This window comes from Manis pentadactyla, chromosome 10 (assembly GCF_030020395.1).
Source record: "Manis pentadactyla isolate mManPen7 chromosome 10, mManPen7.hap1, whole genome shotgun sequence".
Classification (NCBI taxonomy): Eukaryota; Metazoa; Chordata; class Mammalia; order Pholidota; family Manidae; genus Manis; species Manis pentadactyla.
This window is the reverse complement of record NC_080028.1, coordinates 56,415,844-56,432,983: the sequence shown is the minus strand read 5'-3', so window position 1 is coordinate 56,432,983 and position 17,140 is coordinate 56,415,844. Positions and strand designations below refer to the sequence as shown.

At 41.4% G+C, this 17,140-nt stretch overlaps 1 protein-coding gene across 7 annotated transcripts in view; it reads right to left on the bottom strand.

The window, feature by feature from the left end:
• SRGAP1 (SLIT-ROBO Rho GTPase activating protein 1) overlaps positions 1 to 17,140 on the bottom strand; it is a 281,990-nt gene that overhangs the window by 148,937 nt on the left and 115,913 nt on the right. The gene's annotated exons all lie outside the window — the stretch shown is intronic.

The following is a 17,140-nucleotide window of genomic DNA, read 5'->3' as shown; positions in this document are numbered from 1 at the left end:
ATTAAAGTTTGTGTAAAATGACAAATTATTTTTAAAAACCTATCGCCTTCCTTATTTCCTTTGGGGTCCATTCATCTTGCAATTTACTTTGAAAAATACACTTCTTAAAAGTTATTGTATCATTTAATCCTTACAACAAAGCAACAGCTCAAAAATACCAAGGTAAAAATGCTAGCATTTTCTAACCTTATACTTCTTCATAACTTCTTTATATGATCTCAAATACAGTATTAGCTTTATTGCCTCTGCTATGCCCACTCCTTTACATAGCAGCTCTTATCTGGAAGACACTCGTTTTTAAACATGATGAGATGCACAAATAGCTTAGTACACTGTTGTGAAGCACTGTCCCGCTCCCTCCAGATCCCCAGGACCAGTTAGTTGCTCCACACCTCTCCCCTAATTACAATCTAAACATTGCCTTTTAATTGAATCTTTCCTCCCCAGCTCTCTGCCCACACTGTGCACCCCCTTCTGTTAAATTTTCCTGTGCCTTAGGGAAGAGGCGGAAGTACTAAGATGAAAACAGAAGACAAAGGACTGAAAGACGGAGAGAAAGAGGGGAGGAAAAGGAAAAGGATAAAGGAAAACACAGCTTAATGAGACAAAAAGGAGAAAAAAAATCAAGGAGAGCAAGAGAAATAGATGACAAAGGAGGGATACATGAAAGGGGGCAGGTGATGAAAATGAGCCAGAAGTAAGTGGGGAAAGTCTCAAGGAAGTCAAGGAATCAGACTTGGGCACTAGAGGGATTTTAAGAGTGCTTTAGTCTACTTGTGCTTGCCTTCCAGCTCTTAGATTTTTGCTTTTAAGAAATTCCAGATATCAAGACTTCAGTCTTGGGCCAGCAGGTGAATAAAATTCATTAAAGAACCAAAGTGTAGGCTGTTCAGAATTATAAGATTTTCCCATTGGAAGCCTTTGGAAACCTAGGTGAAATCACAACTGGTCATGAATGCACAGCTTCAATTTTGATGGGACTTGCCCTAAGACTCATCCATGCTCTTCTTTCACAGAGCCTTAATGCTAACGTGGCTCTGAGACAGTAGAAACTCTTTTGGGTTCCTTCTATTTTCATGGTTAGGTTTTGCAGCTCTTCAAGCATTTTCATTATCTTGGCACCCCAAGGGCAGAGTGGAAAGACCATTACAAACAGGTAGAGTTCCTCAGAATTCTTTGTACAATCTTCCTTCTCTGCAAAACGGAGCCCAATTCAGTAAGACCAAAGCCTTCCACATTGACCCACACAGCACAATTCTCTTTTCCTTTGGAGTTTAGATGTTTCTGGTGAGAACGCACACCACTCACAGGCACAGCTGATGTTCTCTTGGCTGCCAGCGTTCGGGAAGCCGTCTGAATGGGTGGCACTGGGCCTTCTGCCACTCTGCTGATCCTTCCCCAGTGCAGGTGCCAAGTGAGCCTGAGCTCAGTCAAGCAACAGACTGCAGGGCACTTTGGGCCCGTCTCCCAGCCCTGGGTTCTCTGGAATGCCAGCAGCACTGCCAAGATGAATCCATGTCTTCTTCACTCTGGTTACGGGATTGGCTGCGGTAACTCCAAAGGTGGAACACTGCCCACATGGCTCAGCAATCCCCTCCTGAGGTTGAAATAATAGGTACTTACATTCTTAAGACCTTACATTCTTAAGACCTGCATGTGGGCCTTACATATAGAGGAAGGGTCACACACTCAGGTGCCCTCAGAGGCCAGACAGGTCCCATAAATGAGTGGAGCAGGCAAGGCATAAGGCACAAAATAATAAGGGAAGGTAATAATTATGCTTACAGGGGAGCACAAGCTTCATTTAGACACCAACCTTCAGATAACAGTCACTAGGTAGGAAGCCAGATGCAGTCACACCAAATTTGATTTTTTGTAGAGAGAGAGAGATTAAAGCCAGAAATTTGGACTTTTGAGTATAATCTCCAGATTTTTAAATATCAGCAACTAATTAAATTAAAACAAAACACAGTAGAGGTCAAACAAAACACATCATTGTGCCAGATTTTGCTTCTGGACTACCATTTTGTGAGCTTAGACAGACAAAATTCTAAGCTTAACTGGACAAAATTAATACCTTCCTCAATCGTGGGAAGGATGAGAAATAAAGTTCAGATTAATGATAATTTGGGGAACCTCAAGAATGAGGCAGCAATGTCAATGATGTGTGGAAACTCAATCAAAATCATTTAAGGTGACATATTTAGTCGGTAATATTATTTCTTGGCTTTGAAGTGAATTTATTTGTAATCTGCATGCCAGTGCCTTGACTTACTCAAAAACTCACACTGGTTTTCTCAGAATTTAAAATACTACCACAATTTATCTTTCTCACCATTCTCTCCTGAGGCTCAGCCTAAATCTGGATGATGATCTGAAGTCCAATCTTACGGGAACTGTTTCTCAAAATGAGAAGAACTGTTTGTGCTGACTCGAGAAATCAGAGAAGAGCCTTCTGCTCCGGTGCTGGTACAAACCCCCTTACCATCATGGCTATTATAGGCTTTACTGGATAATCTGGGGTTCCAATTTACTTTTCATATCTCCCCTCTTTGGACACATGTTGAAGAAACAGAAAAATCACAGAATCTCAAATTTACAATAAGGGTTAGAAATAATTTAGTTCTATCTACTGTCTGGTGATTAAATTCCCAAAAGTCCATGCCTGCCCAGAACTCACTATCTCCCAAGAGCAGCCTGTGCTACCACCGGGCACCTCCAACCCTTAGAAAAATCTCCTTGAACTGAAGCAAGAACTCACCCACTGGTTCAACAAAAATGTAACAAATGCCAACAATATGACTCTTGCTAGTTGTTTTTATATAAAGATGAATAAACTGGGATATCCTTCCCCCTCTGCAAAGAACTCACAGAAAGTCTTTTAAATTGAATATCTAACTTCCAAAAGGGTACTTTGTATGAGTTTGTGCAGTCAAGAGACAGGACAAAGCTAAACAATCAAGAAGCCCAGGATGTAAAACCACTCACAAGAGGTGAATACAGAAATAGTTAACAGAAAGGAATGGTTTACTAGTTATTGGGAAAGTTACAAATACTCATATATGAAGCTTCCTTCAAAACCAACCTAACATCTTTTCCTAATCCCTCAGAGAACCAAAGGGTAAAAAGGAAGACAGTTGCCAAGTTGAAAGGAGCACATTTACTCAGCTCCAACCTCCACTCTTGGACTGGTACAAAGACACATTTCAGTACCCTCACTAATTTTCACTTAACAAACCTCTCCCTTTATGGATACCTGCACCCTACTTTAGTTGTGCTGTCCCTTACTTCTAAACCAAGAAAAAGATATCCAGTCAATACCATTCCCATTGTCCCCCACCTCTAAATTGCCCAATTAAGAGAAATTTGAGAAAGAAAATTCAGTATATATGGTAATTTATCTGTTAGTCTGCATGACAGCTAACAGTTGAGAAGACTTTGTCCTATGTGGTCTTGGTCATAATTTTGTAGAAAGCTTTGCTTCCCTAGCTGAGCATAAATGAAAATTTCCTGTTACTACGATCAAGACTTCTTTTTTCCTTTGGAAGCCCAAGTTTAAATTCTGAGTTCTGACCTTAGGTAATTTATATAATGTCAAACCTCATCTGAAAAAAATGTCACTGAGTTGGTATGAGGATTAATTAACTAGATAATGCATGTAAAGAAATAGAGCCTCACATAGAAAATGCCCAACAAATGGTACCTGCTCTTATTCATATTATTATTACAACTATTAGTTCTAAAGTATCTTCACACATTTTCCAAGAATTGTTATTTCTGTGAGTTTTAATGCACTATAGATTCCACTTGGGGATGGTGATTATGCTTATTATAAATGCACTTTTGTTTTGTCTATCATTCATGCAAACATACCCATTTTAGAAGATTAGAAAATTAGGAAGAAGGAGAAAAATCACCCAACCTGGGAACACACCTGTTAAAAACCATTTATTGCTACAAAAGCAGACAAGCATACTGTAAAGTGTTAGCAAATGTAATTTTAAAAGCCCACTTGATTTTCTATCACCAAGAAATTAATATTGGTAACATTTTGTTGTATATTCTTCCAAATATTTTTCTATATGCAAAGCTCTAGATTATATTCATTTTTATTTTTCAATCTCTAATGCCTTCTTCACTTGCCATTTTTGATGTAGAAGATATGATTCCATCTGCACACAAGTAGCAATTCTAAAGCATCAATGACCACCATCACTGGTCCCCTCCTAAGAGTCAGGCTCTTTATTAAACTATCTCTAATCCTTACACCAGTCCTGCAAAATACATTCCAATGTCTCTATTTTGCAGATGAGAAAACAAAGACTCAAAAAGAGTGGGGGCTTGGTCCAAGGCAACAAAGCACTCACAGAGAGCTAGGCTTTAATCCATCTTTGTCTGACTCCAAAGCCTATATTTTTCTCTCTTTATACCAGCCTCAAGTGAGATTACAGATTCTATATCTGGAAACAATTATGTAAGTTCAATTGACCCAGAACCTTATTTGGGTAGCAAAATGGCATGATTCTCCCTTTACTAAAGGACAATAGTGACTCAAAGTTATATAGTGAATAGGGATAGAGTCAGGCCTTTAACACAGTTCAGTAAAATGAGGATATCATTTCAATATGGAGATAACCCTCTGCTATGAAATGTTTAAATTTAGAGTCGGCTGGAATTTTAAACCTCACACAATTTCCAATATCTAAATGATAATGATTGAAAAAAGAATAAAATCCTGGCCAGTGTGCACACCCAGTGTGGGAGACAAGTGTGGGAAGTGTTCTGGAGATATAGGGTTCTGAATGGCAGTGACTAAAACAGAACCCCATACCAATTAAGTTCCTCCTTTCCTTTCTTCCCATGTTCCCCATCTCTCTCTCTTGAGGTCTACCCTCAGATCACCTCTGCAGAGAAGTTTTATCCAATCACCTATCTGAAATATAGCCCCCAACCCCTACCAATCTATTCTGTTACTATAGTTACCCTCTTTCACAATCACCTATCATTCTGACATTAAACATTTATCAATCACTGACATTAAAGTATACATTTATTTACTGACTAATTAGCTATTTTCCCCTTAGAATGTAAGTTGTTCTATTCCCTGCAAAAATTCTAGCACTCACACAAAGCTAGGCATTAGTAGGTTTTTAACAAATTTGTTTATTCAACACTACATATCCACCATTCATTATCAGGCATTGTGACATGTGCAGAGAGGATACGCTTATTAGACTCAGGCAAATCGCACCCGTGTGCTGGCAAGCAGTCCTGGGGGCCAAGGGAATGCCCTCATGCAGATCTTGCTCCACATGTGGACTCTGCTCCAAATGCCCTGTACATACAGCCTGAACCTGCTGCTTCCAGGGCTGGCCCAGCATCTGTGTCAGATCCACCCAGACCCTCTGCAGTGACAGAGTGGGGGGTGAGAACAGGAGTCAAATCTGGGTACACAGGCATTTCTTGCCCTAAGCAATGCTGTCCAAGACAATGTTGAGAACTTCCAAGACAATGTGCAACTATGAGACTGTTCCAGAGCCACACGGTTTGAAACAGTAGGCACTGACTGCATGTGGATATTGAGCACTTAAAAAGTGGTGTGACTGGAAGAGGGGCGGAAGATGGCGGCATGAGTAGAGCAGCGGAAATCTCCTCCCAAAACCACATATATCTATGAAAATATAACAAAGACAACCCTTCCTAGAATAAAGACCAGAGGACACAGGACAATATCCAGACCACATCCGCACCTGAGAGAACCCAGCGCCTCGCGAAGGGGGTAAGATACAAGCCCCGGCCCCGCGGGACCTGAGCGCCCCTCTCCCCAGCTCCCGGCGGGAGAAGAGCAGGCAGAGCGGGAGGGAGACGGAGCCCAGGACTGCCGAACACCCAGCCCCAGCCATCCGGGCCAGAGTGCAGGGCCCTGGATACTAGGAAAACAGGGCAGCAAGAACAGTGAGCAGGCACTGGAGGCTGGGTGCCAGAGGACACAAGAGAAGCATGCAACCATTTTTTTTTTTTTTTTTTTTTTGCTGTTTTGTTTTGGCGAGCGCTTTTTGGAAGTCTTAAAGGGATAGGGACCCCAATACTAGGGAAACAGGGCAGAAAGACCGGTGAGCAGAGGCCTGAGGCTGGCACCGGAGAATAAAGAAAAACGAATGACCACCCTTTTTTTTTTTTTTTTAATTAAAAGCTTTTTTTTTTTTAATTAAAAAAATTTTTTTTTCCTTTTTTTTTTTTTTTTTTGGGTGGTCGTAGTTTTGTATTGGTGGGTACTTTTTGGAAGTCTTAAAGGGGCAGGGCGGGTCACTTAATCCAGAAGTAGGGAATCCGGGATCTCTCGGCACCCTAACCCCTGGGCTGCAGGGAGCAGGGAGGCCCCTTACGGAGATAAATAGCCTCCCAGCCGCTCCTGCTCCAACGCGACTCCACCATTTTGGAGTAGCTGCCCCAGCCAAGCCACGCCCACAGCAACAGCGGCGATTAACTCCATAGCAGCCAGGCAGGAAGCAGAAACCCTGTCTGCACACAGGTGCGCAGCACAAGCCACTAGAGGTCGCTGTTCTCCCAGGAGAGGAGGGCCACAAACCAACAAGAAAGGAAGTCCTTCCAGCCATCACTCGTCCCAGTTCTGCAGACTATTCCTATCACCATGAAAAGGCAAAGCTACAGGCAGACAAAGATCACAGAGACAACACCAGAGAAGGAGACAGACCTAATGAGTCTTCCTGACAAAGAATTCAAAATAAGAATCATAAACATGCTGACAGAGATGCAGAGAAATACGCAAGAGAAATGGGATGAAGTCCGGAAGGAGATCACAGATGCCAGAAAGGAGATCGCAGAAATGAAACAAACTCTGGAAGGGTTTATAAGCAGAATGGATAGAATGCAAGAGGCCATTGATGGAATCGAAATCAGAGAACAGGAACGCATAGAAGCTGACATAGAGAGAGACAAAAGGATCTCCAGGAATGAAACAATATTAAGAGAACTGTGTGATCAATCCACGCAATATCCGTATTATAGGGGTCCCAGAAGAAGAAGAGAGAGGCAAAGAGATGGAAAGTATCTTAGAAGAAATAATTGCTGAAAACTTCCCCACACTGGGGGAGGAAGTAATCGAACAGACCACGGAAATACACAGAACCCCCAACAGAAAGGATCCAAGAAGGACAACACCAAGACACATAATAATTAAAATGGCAAAGATCAAGGACAAGGAAAGAGTGTTAAAGGCAGCTAGAGAGAAAAAGGTCACCTATAAAGGGAAACCCATCAGGCTAACGTCAGATTTCTAAACAGAAACCCTACAGGCCAGAAGAGAATGGCATGATATATTTAATACAATGAAACAGAAGGGCCTTGAACCAAGGATACTGTATCCAGCACGACTATCATTCAAATATGACGGTGGGATTAAACAATTCCCAGACAAACAAAAGCTGAGGGAATTTGCTTCCCACAAACCACCTCTACAGAACATCTTACAGGGACTGCTCTAGATGGGAGCACTCCTAGAAGGAGCACAGCACAAAACACCCAACATATGAAGAATCGAGGAGGAGGAACAAGAAGGGAGAGAAGAAAAGAATCTCCAGACAGTGTATATAAAAGCTCAATAAGCGAGCTAAGTTAGGCAGTAAGATACTAAAGAGGCTAACCTTGAACCTTTGGTAACCACGAATTTAAAGCCTGCAATGGCAATAAGTACATATCTTTCAATAGTCACCCTAAATGTTAATGGGTTGAATGCACCAATCAAAAGACACAGAGTAACAGAATGGATAAAAAAGCAACACCCATCTATATGCTGCTTACAAGAAACTCACCTCAAACCCAAAGACATGTACAGACTAAAAGTCAAGGGATGGAAAAACATATTTCAAGCAAACAACAGTGAGAAGAAAGCAGGGGTTGCAGTACTAATATCAGACAAAATAGACTTCAAAACAAAGAAAGTAACAAGAGATAAAGAAGGACACTACATAATGATAAAGGGCTCAGTCAAACAAGAGGATATAACCATTCTAAATATATATGCACCCAACACAGGAGCACCAGCATATGTGAAACAAATACTAACAAAACTAAAGGGGGATATAGACTGCAATGCATTCATTCTAGGAGACTTCAACACACCACTCACCCCAAAGGATAGATCCACCGAGCAGAAAATAAATAAGGACACGGAAGCACTGAACAACACAGTAGAGCAGATGGACCTAATAGACATCTATAGAACTCTACATCCAAAAGCAGCGGGATATACATTCTTCTCAAGTGCACATGGAACGTTCCCCAGAATAGACCACATACTAGGCCACAAAAAGAGCCTCAGAAAATTCCAAAAGATTGAAATCCTACCAACCAACTTTTCAGACCACAAAGGCATAAAACTAGAAATAAACTGTACAAAGAAAGCAAAGAGGCTCACAAACACATGGAGGCTTAACAACACGCGCCTAAATAATCGATGGATCAATGACCAAATCAAAATGGAGATCCAGCAATATATGGAAACAAATGACAACAACAACACTAAGCCCCCAACTTCTATGGGACACAGCAAAAGCAGTCTTAAGAGGAAAGTATATAGCAAACCAAGCATATTTAAAAAAGGAAGAGCAATCCTAAATGAATGGTCTAATGTCACAATTATCGAAATTGGAAAAAGAAGAACAAATGAGGCCTAAGGTCAGCAGAATGAGGGACATAATAAAGATCAGAGAAGAAATAAATAAAATTGAGAAGAATAAAACAATAGCAAAAAATCAATGAAACCAAGAGCTGTTTCTTCGAGAAAATAAACAAAATAGATAAGCCTCTAGCCAGACTTACTAAGAAGAAAAGAGAGTCAACACAAATCAACAGTATCAGAAACGAGAAAGGAAAAATCACGACGGACCCCACGGAAATGCAAAGAATTATTGGAGAATACTATGAAAACCTATATGCTAACAAGCTGGGAAACCTAGGAGAGATGGACAACTTCCTAGAAAAATACAACCTTCCAAGATTGACCCAGGAAGAAACAGAACATCTAAACAGACCAATTACCAGCAACGAAATTGAATTGGTAATCAAAAAACTACCAAAGAACAAAACCCCCGGGCCAGATGGATTTACCTAGGAATTTTCTCAGACATACAGGGAAGACATAATACCCATTCTCCTTAAAGTTTTCCAAAAAATAGAGGAGGAGGGGATACTCCCAAACTCATTCTATGAAGCTAACATCACCCTAATACCAAAACCAGGCAAAGACCCCACCAAAAAAGAAAACTGCAGACCAATATCCCTGATGAACGTAGATGCAAAAATACTCAACAAAATGTTAGCAAAGCGAATTCAAAAATACATCAAAAGGATCATACACCACGACCAAGTGGGATTCATCCCAGGGATGCAAGGATGGTACAACATTCGAAAGTCCATCAACATCATCCACCACATCAACAAAAAGAAAGACAAAAACCACATGATCGTCTCCATAGATGCTGAAAAAGCATTTGACAAAGTTCAACATCCATTCATGTTAAAAACTCTCAGCAAAATGGGAATAGAGGGCAAGTACCTCAACATAATAAAGGCCATCTATGATAAACACACAGCCAACATTATATTGAACAGCAAGAAGCTGAAAGCATTTCCTCTGAGATCGGGAATTAGATAGGGATGCCTACTCTCTCCACTGTTATTTAACATAGTACTGGAGGTCCTAGCCACGGCAATCAGACAAAACAAAGAAATACAAGGAATCTAGATTGGTAAAGAAGAAGTTAAACTGTCACTATTTGCAGATGACATGATACTGTACATAAAAAACCCTAAAGACTCCACCCCAAAACTACTAGAACTGATATCGGAATACAGCAAAGTTGCAGGATACAAAATCAACACACAGAAATCTGTGGCTTTCCTATACACTAACAATGAACCAACAGAAAGAGAAATCAGGAAAACAACTCCATTCACAATTGCATCAAAAAGAATAAAATACCTAGGAGTAAACCTAACCAAAGAAGTGAAAGACATATACTCTGAAAACTACAAGTCACTCTTAAGAGAAATTAAAGGGGACACTAACAGATGGAAACTCATCCCATGCTCGTGGCTAGGAAGAATTAATATTGTCAAAATGGCCATCCTGCCCAAAGCAATATACAGATTTGATGCAATCCCTATGAAACTAACAGCAACATTCTTCAATGAACTGGAACAAATAATTCAAAAATTCATATGGAAACACCAAAGACCCCGAATAGCCAAAGCAATCCTGAGAAAGAAGAATAAAGTAGGGGGGATCTCACTCCCCATCTTCAAGCTCTACTATAAAGCCATAGTAATCAAGACAATTTGGTACTGGCACAAGAGCAGAGCCACGGACCAATGGAACAGACTAGAGAATCCAGACATTAACCCAGACATATATGGTCAATTAATATTTGATAAAGGAGCCATGGACATACAATGGCGAAATGACAGTCTCTTCAACAGGTGGTGCTGGCAAAACTGGACAGCTACATGTAGGAGAATGAAAGTGGACCATTGTCTAACCCCATATACAAAAGTAAACTCAAAATGGATCAAAGACCTGAATGTAAGCCATGAAACCATTAAACTATTGGAAGAAAACATAGGCAAAAACTTCTTAGACATAAACATGAGTGACCTCTTCTTGAACATATCTCCCCGGGCAAGGAAAACAACAGCAAAAATGAGTAAGTGGGACTATATTAAGCTGAAAAGCTTCTGTACAGCAAAAGACACCATCAATAGAACAAGAAGGATCCCTACAGTATGGGAGAATATATTTGAAAATGACACATCCGATAAAGGCTTGACGTCCAGAATATATAAGGAGCTCACACGCCTCAACAAACAAAAAACAAATAACCCAATTAAAAAACGGGCAGAGGAACTGAACAGACAGTTCTCCAAAAAAGAAATACAGATGGCCAACAGACACATGAAAAGATGCTCCACATCGCTAATTATCAGAGAAATGCAAACTAAAACTACAATGAGGTATCACCTCACACCAGTAAGGATGGCTGCCATCCAAAAGACAAACAACAACAAATGTTGGCGAGGCTGTGGAGAAAGGGGAACCCTCCTACACTGCTGGTGGGAATGTAAGTTAGTTCAAGCATTGTGGAAAGCAGTATGGAGGTACATCAAAATGCTCAAAACAGACTTACCATTTGACCCAGGAATTCCACTCCTAGGAATTTACCCTAAGAACGCAGCAATCAAGTTTGAGAAAGACAGATGCACCCCTATGTTTATTGCAGCACTATTTACAATAGCCAAGAATTGGAAGCAACCTAAATGTCCATCAATAGATGAATGGATAAAGAAGATGTGGTACATATACACAATGGAATACTACTCAGCCATAAGAAAAGGGCAAATCCCACCATTTGCAGCAACATGGATGGAGCTGGAGGGTATTATGCTCAGTGAAACAAGCCAAGCGGAGAAAGAGAAATACCAAATGATTTCACTTATCTGTGGAATATAAGAACAAAGGAAAAACTGAAGGAACAAAACAGCACCAGAATCACAGAACTCAAGAATGGACTAACAGGTACCAAAGGGAAAGGGACTGGGGAGGATGGGTGGGTAGGGAGGGATAAGGGGGGGGAGAAGTAGGGGGGTATTAAGATTAACATGCATGGGGGGGTAGGAGAAAAGGGAGGGCTGTACAACACAGAGAAGGCAAGTAGTGATTCTACAACATTTTGCTATGCTGATGGACAGTGACTGTAAAGGGGTTTATAGGGGAGACGTGGTATAGAGGAGAGCCTAGTAAACATAATATTCGTCATGTAAGTGTAGATTAGTGATACCAAAAACAAAGCAAAAAAAAAAAAAAGGGCAGTTCCTGTGTGGTAACCTCCAATGAGTTCTACATAAGGGTATAAAGGGCATATAAAAGTGTAGGCAAAGGGTCTGTTTGCGTCTATACAGAAGATCAAAGCCTAATTGGGCTATCCCGAAAATGAACTAAGATACGATATGAAAGAGAACTTCCAACATCTGCACTCTCTGGAAGACTCATGCCAGAAGATGATCATCAAAAAACCCCAACAAAGATCCACGCACTGCTACAGCTGTAGATGCACTCATCCCACCAGTTCCTGGACTTGCCATGGGAATGAGGAAGGAGATATCTAAGCCGGCCTGTGCATACAGTAAAACAACAAATTTGACTGGATCTAGACTGTTGAAACTCAACCAAGAATTAGGAGAAGTGCAAATTGTAGCACTCCAAAATCTTACAACTACAGACTATTTACTGTTAAAAGAACATAAGGGATGTGAACATTCCCCAGGAATGGGTTGTTTTAATTTGTCTGATTTCTCTCAGAATGTTCAAGTTCAGTTGGACAATATCCACCATATCATAGATAAGTTTTCACAAATGCCTAAGGTGCCTAACTGGTTTTCTTGGTTTCACTGGAGATGGCTGGTAATTACAGATATGCTTTGGTTATGTAACTATACTCCTATTATGTTAATGTGTGTGTGCAATTTAAGTAGTAGCTTAAAACCTATACATGCTGAAGTTACTCTACAAGAAGATATGTCAAAGAAATAATCAATCTTCCCATGTTTTCTTCCGCCTGCTACTTCTATAGCTTTTCTTCTTCCTTCCTAATTACAACCCTTAAATAGAATTCGTGCCTCATATCGAATTTACCGAGTATCATAATTCTTCCAAGTGGTAAAGATACCTCAAGACAAATGCTGGGCATAGAAGCCACAGGGCATAAATATGCAAAGAAGTAAAAAGCTAACTTTTTCAAACAATAAGGCTTCTCTCGCACTTACCAACTTCACATTTCCCTGTATGGCCCCGGAAGATGACTGGTTAGCCAGAGACGGGTAAGATTCCTCAAGGGAGGAACAACCTAAGACAGGCACAGTCGCAGGGGGGCCATCAGGTGAGAAATTGGGGATCAACAGAGGTGAGGCTTAGAACCTCACCCCCCCTGTTCTGAGAGAAATCTTCTGCATACGTGGATGTTTTATTGCCCTTGTCTAGCTTGGATTAACACATAGTCTACAGGCACACACCTGATCATCTACATCTGCTCTCTTACAACACTAAACTATGTTTTCTACCTTTATCTTGTATCTACCTACCACTTCAGCATTTTATTAAAAATAATAATAATAGAGAAATGTGGTATCCACATATAAATCAAGTATAAAAACCAAATGAGTATTCATATTTGAACTGACTGTTTAGAGTTCATAATGCATGAGCAAAACCAAAAGTTTCTGTGATGACTGCCCTTGTACTGTTCACTATGTAACTTATTCATTATGTAAGAATTTGTTCTACATGTAAGAACTTGTTTGTTATGCCTCAGAAGATTGGAGACTGACGAAAATTAGGCTTGGGATGGATTAATGATTGTGCACTGAGCATTGACTCCCCTATACAGAATTTTATTGTTGTTAACAACCATTTGATCAATAAATATGATAGATGCCCTCACAAAAAAAAAAAAAAAAAAAAAAAAGGACAGACTTCCAATGGTAAAATAAATAAGTAACCGGGATGTAATGTATAGCATCAGGAATATAGTCAAGATATTGTAACAGCTTGGTATGGTGATAGCTGGAACCTAGAATTATGTATATAAATGTTTTTTTCACTGTGTTGTACACTTGAAACTAATGTAATGTAATGTTGTGCGTCAACTACCCTTCAATAAAAAATAATAATTAAAATAAAAAAAAAGTGGTGTGACTGAGGACCTGATATTTAAATTTTTTATATCTAATTTTAAAGTTAAATTTACATAGCCACTGTATTAGCACAAGTCTAGTAGAAAGAAAATGAATGACTCCAGAACAGGTGTGCATTAGTTTCCTAATGCTGCAGTAACAAATTACCACAAACTCTGGCTTAAAACAACACAAATTTATTCTGTTACAGTTCTGGAGGTCAGAAGTCCAACAGAGTCTTTAGGGGCTGACACCAAGGTGTCAGGAGGGCTAGTTCCTTCTGGTCTGCTCCTCGCCACTCCCAGATTCTGCAGCCTGCCAACATTCCCTGGCCCTGACCGGAAGCACATTCCAATCTCTGCTTCTACTATCACATCACCACCTTCTCTCCCACTAATCCTCCTGCTTCCCTCTCAGAAGGACCCTAGTAATTATATGGGAGCTCATCCAGATAATCCAGGATACCCTTCTCACTTCAAGATCCTTAACTTAATAACATCCACAAAGCCCTTTTAATCATGTAGGGTAACATGCACAGGTCCTGGGCCTATGGATATCCTTGGAAGACCATTCTGCAGTCTACCACAGGTTACTGAGTGCAAGAGGCGACACAGAGACAGAGAGCGAGAGAGCCACGGAAGGACTTCCATCAGGCGAGTGACATGAAGAGGATGACTCTGGTAGACTACACCGGCAGGGAAGTGAGACGGGTGGCAGGGAAGCAATGAAGCTGCTCCCTCATGAAGGAATGAGTAGAGGTGAAAGGAGAAGGAGCCTAAAGCCCGTTAGTGGTGGTGGGAGTGGGGAAGAAAAGATGAGGCTGAGAAGCATTAAGGAAGGAGAGCCCACAGGACCTGCAGAGGGGAGCCCTGGGCTGACAGGCTGTTGGCGAGAAGGCCAAGGTGAGTGAGAATTTGAATGCTTATGTCTCAGAATTCCAGATGGTGATTTAGAATATTTGTCTCATTTTCCTGTCTATCAATGTCATCTTAAATTGATCCCACTAATGGACCAAAACACAAGGGCATATTCCCAATATGAGGCATTCTAAAACGTTGACCCATCCCATAGGCACCATGTTGAATTTTCATCAGCTGTTCAAAGACGCAGATACCCACACTGTACAAAAAAGTAAAAGGGTTAGTCTGGCCTCCAGGGGTTTTTTGGTCATTTTAGTTCAATGCCAAGGCATTAACATCAGGGCCTGTTAGTTTTTTTTTAAGGTGAAGGACAAAGGGCTTGCAAGTTTCAAAGCCAGAAGATAAGTCTGGCAGATTCATCTGAATATAGTATGGTGATTAAGCCTGCATATGGGCTTTGATATCTCACTGGTCAGAGTTCAAATACTGCCTTTACAGTAATACTGGCTTTGTGACCAACTGTGGGGTAAAATTGCAATACTTCCAGAATCTCTCCCTGGCCTTAGTCTATTTACATTTCAATAGGTGTTTCTTCCTCCAGTCTCTGGGACAAGGGGTGGAGAGAGGCTGGTCTCTTCTCCACTCTGTTGCATAATTGGCTCTGGCACCTGTCAGTCACTGGGAATCTGCCCCTGGAGTTTCTCCTGGAAGGGGCCAGAGGGGAAGAACAGTGCAAGGCCCCACCCTGAGCAATAAATGAGTTTCTCCCAATCTAGCCTTTCCTTAGACTGATTTGAGTCACACCGGTTTATTCACCCTGCTCTGGAACACACTTCCCCCAGAGCTACACCAATCTTTGATGAAGTTTCTTCAACATTAAAGGAGAGATAGTAATGTACAGTATAGGACTGTTACGAAGGTTAAATGATACCCTATTTCATGTTCAGTACAGTAAGTAATCAATAAAGGTAACTATTATTAACTGAAAACCTTGTTTGGAAGAATCATAATCAGAAAAAAATATACTGTTTAGTATTAATAAATCTAATCAAGCTCACCAAATAGTTTAAAAAACCACACACACACAACTAGGACTTCAAATCTGGAAAGAAACACATCAGCTAATCCTCATAAAAGAACTATGATAAGCAGAGAGAACATGGCAGCGTGAGTAGGACAGTGGGAATTTCCTTCCAAAACCATATATATTTTTGAAAATACAACAAATACAACTATCCCTAAAAGAGAGACCAGAAGATACAGGACAACAGCCAGACCACATCCACACCCGCGAGAAACCAGCGCCTGGCGAAGGGGGTAAGATACAAGCCCCAGCCTGGCGGGACCCGAGCACCCCTCACCCCAGCTCCCGGTGGGAGGAGAGGAGTCAGAGCGGGGAGGGAGAGAGAGCCCAGGACTGTTAAATAGCCAGCCCTAGCCATCCACATCCAGGCGTGGGGTGCTGGATACTAGGGAAACAGGCCAGCAAGACCTGTGAGCTGGTCCTCATAGTCGGCGCCCCTGGGACAAAGAAAAGCAACTGCTTTTTGAAAGTCTTAAAGGGACAGGGACCCCACAGCTGGACAGAAGAGTCCCAGGACCCTTAGCCCAGCAGCTGGGAATCCTGGGGAACTCTGGGCACCCTAACCCCCTGGGCAGCAGCTCTGAGACCCCTCACAGTGATAAACAGCACCCCCGTCTGTTCCCACTCTGGCGTCCTGCCATAGCAGAGTAGCAGCCTGAGGCTGGCCATGCCCACAGCAAGGGAGCTTCCTCCATAGCAGCTGGGCAAGAAACAGACCCAGTCTACGCGCAATTGCCCAACACAAGGCGCTAGGGGTTGCCATTGCCCAGTAAAGAAAGGCCAGGAGCAAGTGGAAAGAGTCTTGGCTCTCCCAGCTGACAGACGAGTCAATAGCATAACACTGCACCTATCAACATGAAAAGGCAAAAAAATTTGATCCAGACCAGACTAACCCAGACACCTTCCCCATCCTCTCCCGAGGAGGAATCTGGGGAGGTAGATTAACCAATCTTCCTGAAAAAGAATTCAAAACAAAAGTCATAACCATGCTGATGGACTTGCAGAGAAATATGCAAGAACTGAGGAGGGAGAATACAGAAATAAAACAATCTCTGGAAGGACTTCAAAGCAGAATGGATGAGATGCAAGAGACCATTAATGGACTAGAAAACAGAACAGGAACGCAGAGAAGCTGATGCAGAGAGAGATAAAAGGATCTCCAGGAATGAAAGAATATTAAGAGAAATGTGTGACCAATCCAAAAGGAACAATATTTGCATCATAGGAGTACCAGAAGAAGAGAGAGAAAAAGGGATAGAAAGTGTCTTTGAAGAAATAATTGCTGAAAACTTCCCCAAACTAGGGGTGGAAATGGCCTCTCAGACCACAGAAACACACAGAACTACCATGACAAGGGACCCAAGGAGGGCAACACCAAGACACATAATAATTAAAATGGCAAAGATCAAAGACAAGGACAGAGTATTAAAGGCAGCCAGAGAGAAAAAAA